This window comes from Panthera pardus, unplaced genomic scaffold (genome assembly GCF_024362965.1).
Source record: "Panthera pardus isolate Hobbes unplaced genomic scaffold, ASM2436296v1 HiC_scaffold_24, whole genome shotgun sequence".
Lineage (NCBI taxonomy): Eukaryota > Metazoa > Chordata > Mammalia > Carnivora > Felidae > Panthera > Panthera pardus.
The window spans coordinates 34,206,837-34,220,451 of record NW_026526810.1 but is presented as its reverse complement, the minus strand read 5'-3'; the positions used below and the strand labels follow the sequence as shown (position 1 = coordinate 34,220,451).

The 13,615-nt window shown below is 44.9% G+C and overlaps 1 protein-coding gene across 1 annotated transcript in view; it reads left to right on the top strand.

The window, feature by feature from the left end:
* APH1B (aph-1 homolog B, gamma-secretase subunit) overlaps nt 1–9,315 on the top strand; it is a 140,483-nt gene extending 131,168 nt beyond the window's left edge. The window contains exon 7 of the mRNA XM_019441875.2: nt 8,879–9,315. The gene's annotated coding sequence lies outside the window, so the exon portion shown is untranslated. The remainder of the gene's footprint in view (nt 1–8,878) is intronic.
* The last annotated feature ends 4,300 nt before the right edge of the window (nt 9,316–13,615 follow it).

Here is a 13,615-nt window from a genome sequence, read left to right as displayed (position 1 = left end):
ACCACTTTGCTTTTGGTGTGGAAAAGTGAGAAAATAGCCAAAGCAGCTATAGATTCAAAGAAAAAACTTTCACCAAATGTTTGGTTAATGGTGACACCTAGTGGTGGTATCCAAGGTGTGGGTTTTCCTTGGAGTAATAAACTATTTTATTTTACACGTTAGGGTAGCGGAGTCCTTGGGAAGGTCGATTCCTGCTCCCCTAACAGATTGGGCAGTTAAGGCCGATCGGCTTCCCACAGTCAGCACAGCTGGGACATTTGTTGTTCTGGAATTTAGCCCTGGAGAGGGCATTCCCTTGCTGCTGCTACAGAGACCTCGGAATAAATGCCAGAGGTGGTAGGAAACTCCCTTCCTTCCAGTGGCACAGGGTCACTCATTGTCACTTAAGACAACTGTCCTCAGCTTTTCCACATATGTCTTAATCTTTTCCCCTCTCCTTCCTTTGCTTCTTCTATTTGTCCATTGCCCAAATCGCCAACCCATGTGGCCATTTAGAATGAAATGAATTAGGAGCACCTGGGTGGCTCAGTCGGTTGGGCGTCCGACTTTGGCTCAGGTCACTATCTCGCGGTCCGTGAGTTCGAGCCCCGCGTCGGGCTCTGTGCTGACAGCTCAGAGCCTGGAGCCTGTTTCAGATTCTGTGTCTTCCTCTCTCTCTGACCCTCCCCCATTCATGCTCTGTCTCTCCCTGTCTCAAAAATGAATAAATGTTTAAAAAAATTTTAGAATGAAATGAATTAAAACTAAATGAACTGAAAAATTCAGCCCCTCACGTTTCAAGTGCTCCACAGCACTGGTGGCCACTGAAGTCAGTGCAGAACACGATCATTTCCATCATTGCAGAAAACCCTCCAGGAAAGCGCCAGCCTGGAGTTTGGTTACCTACCTCTCCAGCCTTCCCTCTCTTTTCCTTCTCAACACCTCTTCTCTAAGGGGTGATTCTGCCGCCTCCCTCCCTCCCTGCTCACTCCAGTTTATTTGGTGGCTTTCCGTGTTCTGTATATTATTATGTAAACTCGTTGAGGTGACCTTACCAAGTGAACACAAAAATATATAATCATATTGGACAGTTTATTCAGGACAGTCAATGATTCATAGCATCTTGTTTTCCATGCATTGGAACACATCAAAATATTTTTAAACTCAACACATCAACACATCATTTAAAACAATTATAGCTCAGGCTTTCTGTCTCTCTCTCTCTCTCTCTCTCTCTCTCTCTCTCCTGCTTTTTAAATCCACAGGTTTCTGCCCTTCTACTTTGTCTTGAGTTAAAGTGGCTTTAAAATTAAACAGTATATCTTTTTTAATGTCTGAAAAAAATATTTTTTAAGGTTTCATTTTTAAGTAATCTCTACACCCAAAGTGGGGCTTAGACTTACAACCCCAAGATAGATCGGGAGTCGCATGCTCTACTGACTGAGCCAGCCAGGTGCTCCAGAAAAAATATTTTTTATGCATAGAATAGCTTTGAAGTAATATACCAGAAACTTTTGGTTGAATACTCTTTTATAATATCTTAGTTTTTACCAGATTTTTTTGCATGTGTATATTTGTATCTGTGTATGTATTTATGTATAACTTTTTATTACTTTTTAGACTTTTTTAAAGTTTATTTACTTTGAGAGAGACAGACAGTGCCTGTTCAAGAGGGGCAGAGAGAGAGGGAGAGAATCCCAGGCAGGCTCCTCACTGTCAGCATGGAGCCCGACGTGGGCCTCGAACCCACGAAACTGTGAGCTCATGACCTGAGCTGAAACCAAGGGTCAGATGCTTAACCAACTGAGCCACTCAGGCGCCCCTGTATGTATAACTTTGTAAATTAAATTGAATTCTAAATCACTTTTGCAACTTAAATCCTTTCTGAAAATAAATGTCACAACCCTGAGAGGATCCAACCAGAGGCTTTGCAGGATACATGAGCTCTCGGAGGGAGAGTAATTTCTGAATGAGCCTGCAAAGTTTGGATGGTGACCCATCTCTTTAAAGAGATCAGGCGGGACGGGGCGCGGTGGGGGTGGATGTGGCACTGCATGAACTTCAGATTTATGTCTAATGACAACTTGCCAAGAATCGGAATGCACTGACAAGCGGCCCTCTTGACTGTCGATAGGAAGTTACATTGGCTGGAGAGTCTTCCTTTTCCTTCCCACCCATTATTAGAGAAGAGTGACTGAGAGCTTGTCCCCTTGGTGCCCATCTCGAAAGGGACCTTGGAAGGTGCTAACAGCTTGGATCCTCCCTTTCAGGGGCACACTGACCCCCCCACGTCTCTGTAAGGGCTTGATGAACAGGGTGAAAGTTACCATCTCTTGGGGCACTTGGGTGTCTCTGACGGTTAAGACTATGACTCTTGATTTCGGCTCAGGTCATGGTCTCACTGTTCGTGGGTTTGAGCCCCTCTGTGCTGACAGTGCAGAGCCTGCCTGAGATCCTCTCTCTGTCCCTCTCTCTCTCCCTCCCCGCCCCCTCAAAATAAATAAATGAACATTAAAAAAAAAAAAAAAGGAGAAGAACATGGGCTCAGGGCATGATCTCACGGCTTGTGAGTTCAAACCCCATGTCCGGCTCTGTGCTGACAGCTCAGAGCCTGGAGCCTGCTTCGGATTCTGTGTCTCTTCCCCTCTCTCTGCCCCTCCCCCTCTCACGCTCTGTCTCTCTCTCTCTCTCTCCTTCAAAAATAAATAAATATTTAAAAAATTCTTTTAAACAAAAAAAGAACAAAGGTTACCATCTTTCTTCCTTTTCCTGTGATCCCTCGGCTAGTCATGGCCACCTACCCTCCGTAGAACCACCGGCTTTCAAAGAAGAAAACCGGATAAACCCTGAGATTTCTCCTGACTTCAAATCTGGTTTCAGCTCAAAGTTACTTCAGAACTTGGATTTATGCAGCATTTATGTAAAGACATGTATCTCTTTGAAAAGAGATTTGGGGACCAGGACAGAATCACCATACTTCCATGATAAATAACGGCTCTATTGCCAGTATGAGAAAAAGGGAAACTGAGGCAGGGCACAGTAACTGTGGTGTGTGCTGGGATTTGCAGCCACTACTTTTGACTTCCCGTAAGCCAGTTTGCATCAAAACCATATAATCATATGCCCAGACCAAACTGTAGCATCTCTGTGTGGATTCCTCTAAATAAAGTGCCGCCTGGACCATGCCACCCAGGGGAGTTGGTTTGTGGTTCCTTCTGACCGTGGACGCCTGTGGTGCCAGCCTGGCTCGGGCAGAATCATGGTCCTTCTGAAAGAACAGGCGTTTATGTGTCAGCTCCGTGGGACACGCAGGAGTCCGTTTCTAATGGTGCTCTGTGATGGGAAGACAAATAACATCCCATCCCTTCCGTGGAGGACCAGCATGGTCCTTATCCTAAGGCAGACTGGCCATGGGAAATGGAAAACTCAGGATCATCAGTGCTATGAAGGCCCATGAAACACTCCTAGTCCATCCCCAATTTTATGGAGAGGGAAACTGAGGCCCCAAAAGGTTAGGGGGTCAAGCGACCTTCCTAAGATTATATAAAGGGAGTACAGGGCTGCAGCACAACCCCGGCCCCTGCCAGGCCTCCCAAACCATTTGGTGCTGCCTTGTCTGCACCATCCCAGCGGCCCCGAAGCCCCCTGTGCAAAGACTTCCTCTAGCCTCGTGGAAAGACGCAAACACCTTCATAGTGTCCATTCGTTAATATGAAGATTCACATACTGAGGATTACTCGGTGAGTGTTTTCAGGTCAGATTTTTTTTTATTTATTAATTTTGAAAGAGAGTGCGTGCGAGCAAGAGAGGAGCAGAGAGAGATAGGGAGAGAGAATCCCAAGCAGGCTCTGGGCTGATGGCGGGGCTCGAACCCAGAAACCCATGAGATCATGGCCTGAGCCGAAACCAAGAATCAGGCATATAACTGATGGAGCCACCCAGGCACCCCTCAGGTCAGATTTTAAATGTAGATCTGTGCTAATAAATTAGCTAGTAGCCACAGGTGGCTACTGAGCTCTTGAAATGCAACCACATAAACATGCTATAACTGTAAAATACACATCAGAGTTTGAATAGTTGTTATGAGAAAAACAAACTTTAATCATTTTCATACTAAATATTGAAATAATATTTTAGATATATTAGGTATTATTTAATGTATTATTAAAATATGGGTGTATTTCTTTTTACATTAAAAAATTTTTTAATGTTTATTTATTTTTGAGTGAGAGAGAGAGAGAGAGGGAGAGAGAGCATGAGTGGGGGAGGGGGAGAGAGAGAGGGAGACACAGAATCCGAAGCAGGCTCCAGGCTCTGAGCTGTCAACAGAGCCCGCAGCTAGGCTCGAACTCACAAACTATGAGATCATGACTTGAGCCGAAGTCAGATGCTTAACTGACTGAGCCGCCCAGGCGCCCCAGACAGGCTTCTTTTTATGGCAGTCTCAGGGCATTCTGAGTGATAAGGGCAGAAGCTGCAAGTCCTTTTGGGTTCTAGGCCCTGAACTCACGGGATGCCCGCTTAGCCATCTGATATCAGTCAAGGCAAGTCACAAAGCCAGCCCCACTTGAAAGAGTAGGAAAATAAACTCTGCCTCTTGGTGGGAGGAGCTGCAAAGAATCGATGGCTGGATTTCATTCACCACACACATGTACTAAAATATTCATTTACTCTTTTGAAATCTACATAATGCATGGCAAACCTAGAAAGCATCGTCTCAATTTCCACCATCTCCCTTAACTGGTTAAAAGGAAAAGCAACTATCGCGAAACTATCCAAACACAGAAGGTTTAATTCTATTTAAACCTAGATAAATGTGTGGGGTTTTTTTTAATGGAAGAATAAAAGGGGGGCGGGGAATGGACTTTTAAAGAGAATGATGAAATGCAGGCCTGGAAATGGAGTCCCCAGCAGGAACATCTGCTACCACTTAATATTTAACTGTGTGAGCCCCAGACGATGAGAATGGGTGGGATTTTAGTGTTTTGGAACTTACTAAGCACCATCTATTTGCTACACTAATTTTTAGTTGATGTGGTATTCTGTATTTTAGGAAGACAATTTGAAGGGCACAAAATAAAGCTAAAATGAATATAAGTGAGCAAAGTGGGGGGGAGCCCCGCGGGACAGCAGGTGAAGGGGGTTAGCAGGAGTGTAGCTGGGTATTCATTAGATGTGATTGTTACATTAAGTATCAGTTTTGCACTAAGACAAAATGCATGAAAGAGAAAAAAGGAAAGGGGAAACAGCGAGAGGAGGAGAATCTTAAATGTTAAAAAGTGCAATTTGTGAAAAAGCTTTACTTCCAAAAGAAAAGAAAATTCATTTAATTTTGGAAGAAACTCTTTCTCAAACAACTGCCGTTTTCATCTCCAAACCCAATCCACCATATGTGAGATTGCGTTCAGTTAAAGAAAACATGTTCTGGAAATGATTTACACACTCAGGCATCAGGAAAAGTCACTGATAAAAGCGAATGTGCAATTTTCTTGGGGAGAAATGACCAATGACCACAGGGATTCAGAGAGTATGGAGTGGAATCAAGGGCTGGGGGAGCCAGGCTGAAAACAAGAGAGAAAATGTAAGCCAGGTGAGAATGATCTGGATACGAGAATTGCAGGCTACGAGAAAGGGAGATAACTGGGCAAGAATCTGCTCGATTCCTCCCTACCGGGATCCTGCAAAAGCATTAACTGGCCTTTTAAAAATGAGAAAAAGGAGAAGGAGAAACGAAACGAAAAGGAAGACCCCGAGACATCACCAGCCTGGACCAAAAGCCAAAATGGGGCGTTTAGAGAGAGTTGCAAGGCCTGTGGCAGCTGTGGGGTCCTGACCCACCCCTCGCCAGCCATTTGACCTTGGGTGAGTAATATGATATCTTTGAACTTCAAGTTCTTAGTCTGTAAAATGGGAGCCGAAAGTGATGCACATAGCTTGCCAGGCACTCAGTAAATTCCTATTATTCTCTCGGGGCGAGCTAAGCTCCTGCCATTTTGTCACGCTTCCTGTCTCCTCCTCAGCCCTGACATTTAAGCTCATTCAAGACAGGCCCCGACTCAGGCACGGCAGCTTTGGGGGTCCCAGCAGAAGCGGTGAATAGTTTTCCTTCTGGTTGGGATCTCGCGGGGCCCAAAGGGGCAAACCTCAGCACGGCTCTCGTTTTTAAACATTTTGTTGCCTTAAGAGGCAAATGTAAATACTTCCCAAGAGCCTCAGTAGATTTCCAAGCGTTGCCTGTGTTGCGGCATCTGCGTCACCCCAGAGGTAAAATGCTTAACGTTTTTAATGTGGATTTTCCTTCTCCCGAAGGCTTTAAAAAAGATCTATTTCTCTGAGTGCCTTTTGCCAAGAGACAAGAGAGTAGAGAACATGCCTCTGTTGAGTTTTACTTCTAAGCATAACGTCATCCTTTGCATTAGCTGAATTCACTTTAAAAAATACTTATTGAACATTTACTATGTGCCAGGCAAATAGAGGAGCTCAGGTGAAACAAAGAAAAGTGAAACATAGTTCTTGCCCCTGAAGAGGGGCAAGAGGTCCAGAGGGAGCTAAACCGAATACACACTCAGGGACCCCCAATCAGGTAGGAACAAGGTAAACCGGGGAGTTTGAAGGAAGGGTAGCATTTTCTCTAGATTTTTATCACATCAACAACATTCTAATAAAAATAATGCCCTAATAAATAGTGGTTTTCCTTTCTCTGTGCTCCCTTACACAATCTTATTCAAACATCTATGTGATTTTTATAGTATGTTCACAGTACAGTTTTGTGCTCTCCAAAGCATCAGGTTATAAGCATTTCCTTTTGCTAAATACTTTCCATCATAATTTCCCTCTGTTGGTGAATGTAATTGCCTTTACGGTCCCCCATTGTAGGATGGTTGGGCTATTTCCAGTTTTTTCATAGTTACAATTTATGATGTAAAGGGTATCTTTACGCATGTAGCTTTTTTTCTTCTTTAGTATAATCTTATTTAGGTTAGGTCTGCAAAGTAGGATGGATAGGGGTCGAAGGGCATGAACATTTCTGTATCTCTTGAAATATATTGCTCTGTTGTTTCCAACACCCTCCCTCAAAACTTGGACCCATTTACGATGTCACCAGCAACCTGTTTCTTCAAAACAATGTCAGCATTGGGTGATTTTTTTTTTTTTGGCTTTTTGTTTTTTTAATCTGATGTCATAGCTATGCCATGATGCCTCACTGCTATCTTAATTGACATTTCTGCTATAACTTTTTCCATATCCTTCCTGGTTGTACCTCTTAGTGAGTTCCTGTTCAGGGCAAGGGGGCAGAATTCTACAGGCAGAGAGCCGGTGAACAGGCCCGTTGGGGAAAACAAATGGCTCAAGCAGGTGTCGGGATGGAAGGGAAATGCAGACTTTTTGGTTGGGGGATAGGGTATACCAAAAAGAGAAATGGTGGTGATGAGGCTAGAAAGGGAAGTGGAGACCAGCTTGTGCAAAAGTTTGCTTTGAATCCTATGGGTTTTTAGTGTAACTGGTACAAAATGCCTCATAGGAGTGAACAGTGAGATGGCCTGAGTCTCTTTACCTTGATGAATCTATGTGACCAACACCCAGAACAGCCAGCTTCATGACCCCCTATTGCTTCTGCCCAAACAAGCTCCTGCTGCTCCCTTCTTTGGCACCCGGGGCCTGCTGATTCCCTGGCTCCTGCCCACCTGCCTCACCTCCAGTCGAACACTCAGGGAACCCTGGCCCGCCTCCTCAGCGGTGTCCCGCACTCACCCTCAGCATGTGGCATGGGTCATGCTACATGGGCTCTCTCCACCTGACCCAGCCCAGGACCCAGCATCAGTCCTGAGCATTGGATCCCCAGTCCTGCACTCCTCCTGCGCCCACCCCGGCCCCCTTGGGGATGTGTTCTCTCTGTCCCGCAAGACGGTTAAAAACCACCAGACTGGGAAGGAGGCATCCACAGTGTCTTTCCTCACCTACTGGGAAAACTGGGCAGCCTGAAACAGAGCTGTAGAGGAGTGTGTTGTCCTTTGAGAAAGCACCTAGGCCTTGGTTCCTAAGCTTGGTGGAATCTTACACAATAGTGTTTGCAAGTATGAGAATCTCAGCTGTGAAATAAGGCTCCCAAGACAATGGCCTGGGAGCACTCTCTAACCCAAGGGTTGCCCTTGTGACTTTCTATAAGCAGACCTTCTGATAGAAAGCCCTTGGTTCCCAAAACATGCCTGTGGGAAATTTCATCCCCCCACTAAGCCTCAGTCTCCTTATCTGTAAAGTGGGAAGAATAAAACCCATGCAAGGTGTTATGAGGATTAAACATAATAATGTATACAGAGGACTCAGTGCCTGGAGACACTCCATAAATGGTGGTCACGATAATTTGGGTTGATTTGGTCAGCTGCCTGCCTCTGTGCCTCTTCTGAGTGCACCAGCCTGAACACCCACGATGAGATTATTGAGCATCTGGCCCCAAGCCCTCAGGTATACCACAGGCTGGGGCCATTCCCTCCAATCAGATCTGTAGACCAGAGCTTCCTTTCAGACATCTGTGGTGGGTCCAAATGCGGGTCTCCCGATGCCCACCCATGTTAGTAACAACTGTTCCTCCAGGGCAGGGAGGGGAGAGCCAAAACCAAATCCATGCTGGACCTTGATGGGAGGGGCTGCACCCAGGGGCCTGAGGTGGGCGGGTTCCCTCAAGGCATCCTGGCTTCCACGCTGGTTAGGGGCCTTGCAGCACGTGGCACCGCCCAATCTCAGGGGCCACTGGTGGGCCACGTACTGAGCTCCCGGTGCTCTGCTCAACCCACGAAGCCAATGTCATTCTCTCCCAGTGCTCTCCAAATAGGAGGGGGAGAATGCTGAGGGTTCTGTCCCTGGGTTCTCTGTGTGGACAAGCACTACTCTGTCTCCACAGGAGGAAGGTGTGAAATCATGTCTGTGGCAGCCCCGTGGAAACAACAAAGAGCTACACAGTGTCAGGCTCCCAACTGTGAGTTTTGGCGTGAGCCCCGCCCCTACGATTTACTGACCCCTGGAGACCAACTGCAGGTAGCGTGTTGTGATATTTGAGCAGATTGCATGGTTCGCCAGCATGGTTTTTCAGACAAGGCAGGTGAAATCACACCCTCATCAAACTGGATAGACGGCCCCAGCTGGGGTCTGGCGTAAGCTGTGTTGATGACATCATCCAGATTCCAAGCTTGTCCCCACACTTACCTGGTGCACAGCCCGAAGGGAATTCTGGCAGCTCCAAAAAGTAGAAAAACAGTTGCTTTTGATCCTGGACTATACTCTGCTCTCATATTGTGGGAGAGCAATTATTAACTTGTCTTAACTTGACATTCAAAACCATCTCAGTGTCTGTTTTTTATTAACTATATCCCACCAGACAGCCTAAGACAAGTGAAGGAAAAGGTAAAGTTTTGAACGTTATCTTAGAGACAGCTGGAGGAAAATTAAAAAAAGAACAATCATATTAGCATGTATTCAGCGCTGCCCTCCGCTAAATCCTGCCTGCGTTCTCCCTTTATCTTGACAATGATGTGGGAATCTCGTATCGCCATTTGCCAAACAAATGGATTTCAGCTATTGGAATAATCAATATTTGGTTTTTACAATGAAAAATAAATTGAGCTTTATGTCCACATGTAGTAAAGCAATGGGGATGCTTTTCTCTCTACACCAAAACACAAGTTGTGGTAAATGTGTTGGTTGCATGACTTTTGTACGTTCTTTGACTAATTCCATCTGTTCTTCCTGGGGTAAGCTCACTACTTATATTTGCAGAGGCTAAAGCATGCATTTAAAGGGAGGCTCCCTGGCCACAGCTCATGTTGCTGCTCTGTGCACATGCTGTTCTGTTCCTCACTGCAGAGGGCCCTGCATGCACGTAGGCCGACTTCGTCCTCGTGCTCCCACCAGAGCGCCCTTGGCTACCTCCTGGGCCCCTTGATGTGCACGTCAGACACACTACCCGCCTTGGGGGGGACGGATCTGGGGAAAAGTTCATCAAAGGGTCTGGGGCTCATTTCAACAGAGAATTCCAGGGCCCCAGGCACCACAGCCTGATCTGGAAGGTGCATCTTGTCCCCGGCCCCCTTGGCTCCATCTTGCTCCGTGGGGGAAGAGCCCAGGGATAGGAAGGCCTAAGCACGTGGTCCCGTAGAGCTGAGTGTATAGGGCAGGAACCCTGACTGCCTGATCCAAGGGTGACATTTAATGGTGTGTGCCAATGCCAGCCCGGATGGGAAACCAAGTGGAGAAGCATCGGCTGTTCTGGCCCCAGAGGGCCAATAAGTATATCCCTGGACCCAGTGGAGGTCCCCAGAGTGGAGCTGACAAGGACTGGATGCCCTCTCCACCTAGATATCATGTGGGTTTTTTTTTTTTTTTTAAGTTTATTTATTTATTTTCAGAGAGAGAGAAAAAGTTAGCACATGTGCATGCAGGGTTGGGGCAGAGAGAGAATCCCAAGCAGGCTCCGCACTGTCAGTGCAGAGCTCAACACAGAGCGCGAACTTATGAACCCGTGAGATCATGACCTGAGCCACAGTCAAGAGTCAGACACTTAACCAACTGAGCCACCCAGGTGCCCCTATGTCAAAAATCTCCTTAGCCTGGCCTCAACCCATTCCTCCCAACTTAGTCCCAGCATGTTTCCAATTAAAGGTTAACCTCCTGTCCCCAGTAAAAGGATCTAGGCCTAAAGCAGCTACTTCAGGAGGCTTAAGCCATGAGGCCCCCCCAAGCACGCAGAACCGACTAGGTGAAGTAATCAGAGAGAAGGTAGGCTCAAAGGCTAGACAGAAGAACAGATGAGAAAAATGAGTCCTGCTTCTATTCCTGAGTATAGTACCTGGAGAAAGGGGTTTACAGACCTAGAATTTAGTGGGTAAAGGCATCATGCAAAAGCAGGACTTGAAACCTTCCACTTAAGTCAATAAGAGCACTGAGCCTCAGTTTCTTCACTACAAAACAAAAATCTACCTCCTTGCAGGGATATTGTGATGCGTATGTGGAGATAATGCAAATGAAGTGTTTTATGCTATCGAGTGCTTCACGTATGTAAGGGCGTGCTACTGGGTAATCTTGGAGGTCTTTTCGAGTCACTTGGAAAAAATAGTTTTGATGAGGTATACTTTGTGTACCATGAAATTCACCCATTTTAAGTGTACAACGCAGTGATTTATTTTTGCACAGTAACAGAGTTATGCAACCCTCGCCCCGATCCAGTTTTAGAACATTTCCATCGCCCCAAAGGGACCCCTGATGCCCATGTGCTGTAGAGTTCCATTTGCACCACCCCCCAGTCTGAGGCAACCATTGATCTGGTTTCTGTACCTTTGGATTTGTCCTTTCTGGACATTTCACATAAATGGAGTCATACGATACATAGTCATTTACATTCAAGTTACTTTTTACAACATTTTATATGTTGTCTTTTCCTTTTTCGCTCTGTAATTCCCAAATCACCAGACGAATTTATTCTAAAAGTTTATGTCTTGCATTGGTCTTTGAACCTCACTTATGCTTCCCCAAAGAAATACTGTTGTAAGTCATGGTTAAGTTCCCAGACCAACTCCCAATGCCTACTTAACCCCGAACAGAGCCGAACTAGAGTATAAACACTTCCAGCCTGAGCTTTGAGTCCTGAGAGGAGGGGGCCATGGGATACAGAAGGGACATAGGTTTTCTCCTGCTTTCCCTTATACAGGGTGCTCCTAGTAACATCCTTGGGTTGGGCAAAACTTCCTACTGCACCTCTCTCTAGATCAAAATGGGATCCTTGGATTACCCGCATTAGAATTCATTCATTGGGGCACCTGGGTGGCTCAATCAGTTGAGCCTCCGACTTTGGCTCAGGTATGATCTCAGGGTTCATGAGTTCAAGCCCTGCATCGGGCTCACTGCTGTCAGTGCAGAGCCTGCTTGGGATCCTCTGTCCCCCCCTCTCTCTCTGCCCCTCCCACACTTGAACTTTCTCTCTCAAAGAGAAATAAAAATCTTATTTTAAAAAATTCATTCATTCATTCATTCAACAGAAGCATTTCAAGAGCTCTATGAACTATGCATCAATTCCCCTATCCCATATTTGGAAACAGAATATCTGGGAGTAGACCGCAAGAATCTATCATATTTCACAAGCTCTCCAAGAGATCAGAATGCACAAGACAGTGTGCCTCTTCTATGCTGGACTGGCTGTCCCTGAATTTAGGGTGTCCTAAGCCATTCCGGCCTAGGCTAGCCACAAAATATCGATTACCTATCTCCCCTCCAATTAATAAAATTCCCTTCCCTCAGTGTAGCTCTTTTCTGCTAGATAATAAAAGAGCATCCAGCACTGCCCCTGCATGTTTCTGTATTTTCCAAGTTTTCTTGTCGAACGGTTTAAAATTAAAAAGAAAATAAAGATAACAACAGAGGCAAAACTGGATTCTGTAACCCCTTGTCCTTCCCTGCTCAGAGCCCTATAAAAACTGCACTTAACAGCTTGATTATTGTCTCCCTCCCTCCTGCTGGGGCACAAGCTTTGGGGGGGGGGGCGGGAGGGAAGGGGGCTGGGGGGGCTGCCTTTGTCTGGTATATTCCTGCTGCCTTGCCCAGTGGCTGCCAAATAGTAGGTGCTCAATAAGAATCTGCTGAAGATTGTGAAAGATATTGGAAATCTGATTGAACAGCTCAATACTTTGAGGAGGGGGCACCTGGGTGGCTCAGTCGGTTAAGCATCCAACGCCGGATTGCTGCTCAGGTCATGATCTCACGATTTGTGGAATCGAGTCCCGCGTCAGGCTCTGTGCGGACAGTGAGGAGCCTGTTTGGGATTCTCTCTCTCCCTCTCTCTCTCTGCCCCTCTCCTGCTCATGCCCTCAAAATAAATAAACATTTAAAAAAAACCCAACAACTCAATTCTTGGGGTTAATATTTCCATTCACTCAAAGGTAGTTAAATTTTTCAGAGACTGTCTCTAAGAGCAGGAGGGGTACCTGATGATTCCCTGCAGTTTCTGACAGAGAAATTAAGGGAAAATAAGAGTCCAGGCTTTTTGAAGAAAGAGGATTTGGGGCCCAGAGACCATCACATGCAGGCTCTTGCTTTTAACTCCGCCTTCCCAGTTTGTGCGACTCTGTTACAGAGGCCTGAAGAAATCAGTACACTGTCTCACCTCACTTCCATTTTTCCTTCACTTTTGCTGTGCTGTGGGATTATGTCCTTCCATAAAGTGTTTGCCTTAGGCTCTGTTGTCAAAGGCAGTTAAAAATATTATATATATATATGTATATATAATATACATATAATTTTTATATATTACATATTATTATATTATATATATGATTTTATTATATATTATATTATACATTAATGTATTTTACAATATATAATAAAATTATATAATATGTGTATATTGTAAAAATATATATAATATATATTTTATAATAAAATATAATTTATAATATAATATATAATATCTATAAAATTTTAAGTATTATGTATATATTTATTATGTGTATATAAAAATGATGGTAATATTACATATTATGTATATACACATTTGTGTATATAAATATATATTTGTGTGTATTATGTATACCTGAGGTGGAATTCGACCCATGATAGATAGGAGATGATTATATATATATATATATATATATAT